The sequence below is a fragment of the Ursus maritimus genome, unplaced genomic scaffold (assembly GCF_017311325.1).
Source record: "Ursus maritimus isolate PB19 unplaced genomic scaffold, ASM1731132v1 scaffold_26, whole genome shotgun sequence".
NCBI lineage: Eukaryota > Metazoa > Chordata > Mammalia > Carnivora > Ursidae > Ursus > Ursus maritimus.
In genome coordinates, this window is record NW_024425119.1 from 38,700,998 (window position 1) to 38,705,607 (window position 4,610).

Genomic DNA, 4,610 nt, shown 5'->3' on the forward strand with positions numbered 1-4,610 from the left:
GAAAGAGTGAATGCTGAAATTTAGGCTGTGCAATCTAGCCTGTGTTCAATTCATCAAGCTATGCACGCTGGTGAGGTGTGAGTTCACGAGAAGTGCGGTGCATTTTTTTCTAATTCTTCCCTGAGAGAGAGTGACTTTTTATAATTAGCCCAAAGGTACTATATGTGCTAGGGAAGCAGTGCTGATCAAGAAGATTTGGCCACGAGAATATTTAAATTTCAGCACTTAAATGTTTTGTCTTATAAGATTGGTGAAATTTTTGAATGAATAATAATAAATAGGCCTGTGTTCCTCTGAGTGGATTTTAGGAATAAAAATGCAACAGGCATTTCTTATAATGCAGTGGTACTCAAAGTGTGGTCCACAGACCACCAGCAGCAACAGATTACCTGAGATCTTGATGAAAATGCAAATCGTTGGGCTTCACCCCAACTACTGGATCATAAACTCTGGGGACGGGGCCCAGAAGCCAGTGTTTTAACAAGCCCTCCACGTGATTCTGATGCACATTAAACATTGAAAACTACTGGTTTAATACAGGGATGGACAAATTATGGCCCCTGAGCCAAATAAAGTCCACTGCCTATTTTTACAAAGTTTAACTGGAACACAGCCACACCCATTTACTTATGTATTTCTATAACTGGATTCCCACTACAATGGCAGAGCTTAATAGTTGCCACAGAGACCATATAACCTATAAATTAGGTTGTCAGATTTAGCAACTAAAATATAAGATGCTTCATTAAATGTGTTTTTCAGATAAACAATGAATAATTTTTTATTATAAATACATTCCATACAATATTAGTAACCCAACACACAAAGCCTAAAATATTTACTATCTGCCCCTTTAAGAAGACGTTTGCTGACTCTTCTTAATGTAATGACTTTAGAGTGGACTTGCTTCTGATAAACAAGGGTGTGTGAGGGAAGCAATGAAAAAGCCTTAGTCCTGAGCACACACCTGGGATTCTGGTGCATCCAGTCTCAAGCACTTCCTTCCCAAGAAGAAGGCTAATAAAACTAGGAAACCAATTTGCCTGGTTGGAAGGGCAGCTGGTGCCACTTCTTTTTCTGTTTATTAAACTCACTATATCAGTGGCTTTCCTTTTTTTAAGTGCCTGGTGTTACACATTTCAATTAAGATAAAGCACATGTACTTCAATAATAAATTTTTTTTAAAAAGATCAAGCAGATGTTTTAGAAGCATTGTCCAAGTAACTCAGAAGAAGTTCTGTGACAACAATAAGACTAGACATGATTATGAAAATAATCCCACCTACTTGAAAATTGGGGGGCAAAAAACCATCTGAAAACCATCCTTAGATCAAACAGGCAATCAAAACAGTAATTACAGACTATCTAAAAAATACTGATAATAAAAAGTAGCATATTATTAATAAATACCATACACAGACATTTGTTAGAGCAAAAGTTAGTAGCCTGAAATAGTTTTATCACTTAACAAAAAGGATTAAAGATAAATGAAATAAAACAAAATAAAACTGCTGAAGGGGTTAGAAGCCGATAAACAGAACCTAAGGAAGACCAGAAAGGGAAAATATGCACTAGAGGAAGAGATAAGTTTCTAGGTAAATATAAATCACTAAAAAGTGTTCTTTAAATTCGTTAAAGAAATTCATTAAAGAAAAGAGACAAATAATGAGTCATGGAACACTACATCAAAAACTAAGGATATATTGTATGGTGACTAACGTAACATAATAAAAATTATTGTTAAAAAAAAAGGAAAAAAAAAGAGATAAATCAAGACAAGCTACTATTCCGAGTGAAAGGAATGAAATGCAGTTGTTCTAAACCTTGGCTTCACATTATAGTCACTTGAAGAGTTTTTAAATGTCCCCTTGGCAGAAGATATGAACAGACATTTCTCCAAAGAAGATATCCAGATGGACAACAGACACATGAAACGATACTCAACATCACTCATCATCAGGGAAATGCAAATAAAAATCACACTGAGGTATCACCTCACATGTTTCAGAATGGCTAAAATAAAAAACACAAGAAATAACAAGTGTTGGCGAGGATGTGGAGAAAAAAAAACCCTCTTGCACCGTTGGTGGGAATGCAAACTGGTGCAGTGACTGTGGAAAACAGTATGGAGGTTCCTCAAAAATTAAAAATAGAATTACTACATAATCCACTATGTAATGGAACATAGTAATTCCACTTACTGGGTATTTGCCCAAAGAATACAAAAACACTAATTTGAAAAGATATAGGCATTCCTATGTTTATTGCAGCATTATTTACAATAGCTAAATTATGGAAGCATACCAAGTGTCCATTGATAGATGGATGGATAAAGAAGATGTGGTGTATATACACAATGGAATATTATTTTGCCATGAAAAGAATGAAATCTTGTCATTTGCAACAACATGGATGGAGCTAGAGAGTGTAATGCTAAGTGAAATACGTCAGTCAGAAAAAGACAAATACTATATGATTTCACTCATAAGTGGAACTGAAGAAACAAAACAAAGAAAAATGAGATAAACTGAAAAACAGACTCTTAACTATAGAGAACAAACTGATGGGTACCAGAGGGGAGGTAGATGGGTGAAACAGGTGAAAAGGATTAAGAGTACACTTATCATCATGAGCACTGAGCAATGTACAGAATTGCTGAATCACTATATTGTACACCTGAAACTAATATAACATTGTACATTAATGATGCTGGAATTAAAATTAATAAAATATCTCCATGCCCTGGCTCCACATCAGACAAATTAAAACAGAATGTATTGAGAGGGCTCAGTCATCGATATTTTTAAAAGTTCCCCAGGTAAGTCCAATTTGTTTTTTTTTTAATACTTGGTATTTTTTTTTTAATTTTTATTATGTTATGTTAGTCACCATACAGTACATCCCCGGTTTCCGATGTAAAGTTCCATGATTCATTGTTTGCATATAACACCCAGTGCTCCATGCAATACGTGCCCTCCTTAATACACATCACCGGCCTAGCCCAATCCCCCACCCCCCTCCCCTCTGAAGCCCTCAGTTTGTTTCCCAGAGTCCATAGTCTCTGGCTGCCCTCTTAGCGTAGTAGGCAGCGCATCAGTCTCATAATCTGCAGGTAAGTCCAATTTGCAACCAAATTAATATAACTCATGATGTTAATATGTCAGAGATGAAAAATTTCTAATCAATGAGATGTTAAGACATTTGATAAAATTCAACAGTGATGTCTGATTTTTAAAAATCGTTAGTAAAATAGGCCTAGAAAGAGGCTTTCATGTTATAATTCAAAAATTTATCTAAATTAATTATAATGCATACTATGTATTAAGTATTGTTTGTTTTACATGTGATTTAAGTAGTAAGTGTTCTAAACTTTAAAATAATACATGGGGCAGATAATCTTTCTTTTAATCTCACAGAAAGAGTCAGTAACTTGTCCAGTTTTACACAGTAAATAAACAGTGAAGCTTGAATTCAAATCTAGGGAGTCTGATTCCAGAGGCTTCATTGTCAACTACCCCTATACCTTCAGCATTTTGAATGCCCTACAAGTACTAGCCAAAGCATATGACAAATGAATTAAAGGAGTGGTGTATTGGTAAGTGTTTAACAGATGGCTCTGGGAGGGGCTCTGATTTGTAGCATTTGCCAATTTCCATGTGTAAATATTCCCACCATGATCTATTTCAAGCTAGAAATGTGACACCACTAAACATGCTTTAGGAAAGGATGCTTATTAGGTTACTATTACATAATTTTTACAACATACAGATATAATAGATGTAAATAACCTTGAGAGCATAGATAATAGTAAAATGTAATAAAAAAACAACTTAGGAAGTGATGAATTTTTGGTATTACCTTTGTTTTTTAATATAACTTATTTAGTAGTAAGTTTAGATAATTTGTTTTTAACAGATGTATTTGACAGCCAGTTCTTAAAACTCCTAAAAATTTAATAATTGGCTTTTGAGAGCTGGTTCCAACTGGCTCTGGTACACCATTGGAATGAAAAGGAAAGGGCAGAATTATCATTATTTGCAGAAGATACTTTTAGGAATAGACTGAATTTCTCCTCTCTTTATGTTTCTGCCTCAACCTATGGGGAGACCAGAATTTCTACCTAAATTTCTCCCATCAGGAAGGAGTAATGTTACAGGAAACACTTTGACCTCCCTGTTCATCTTCGCTCTAGAAATAAATATCCTGCAGTTGGGCTCTGGTTACATATATTATGGTACATACACGAAATGGGACAATCTTTTGGAAACCGTCTTACCTCATTCTGTCGCTATGGCTGGAAATGGTCTTTTTGTCACCAAATCACGGCAACAGGTAAGAAAGACAGTCTCATGGAGACTGAGGATGAGCTAGCCCAGGGAGAACAGCTGATGCTGGGGTCCTCTCTGGAAAAGACGGTGCCCCTATAAGTTTATACAATCCCTCACATATAACCTCTCAAATCATTCCAAATGAATGTCTACTCAGATAAAACTTCTTTACCCATTTATAGTAATTTATAGTTTACAAAGCATATTCACATATATTATCCCATTTAACTCTTACACAAATCCTGCAAGTAGATACTACCTCCATTTTACAGATCAGGGAAC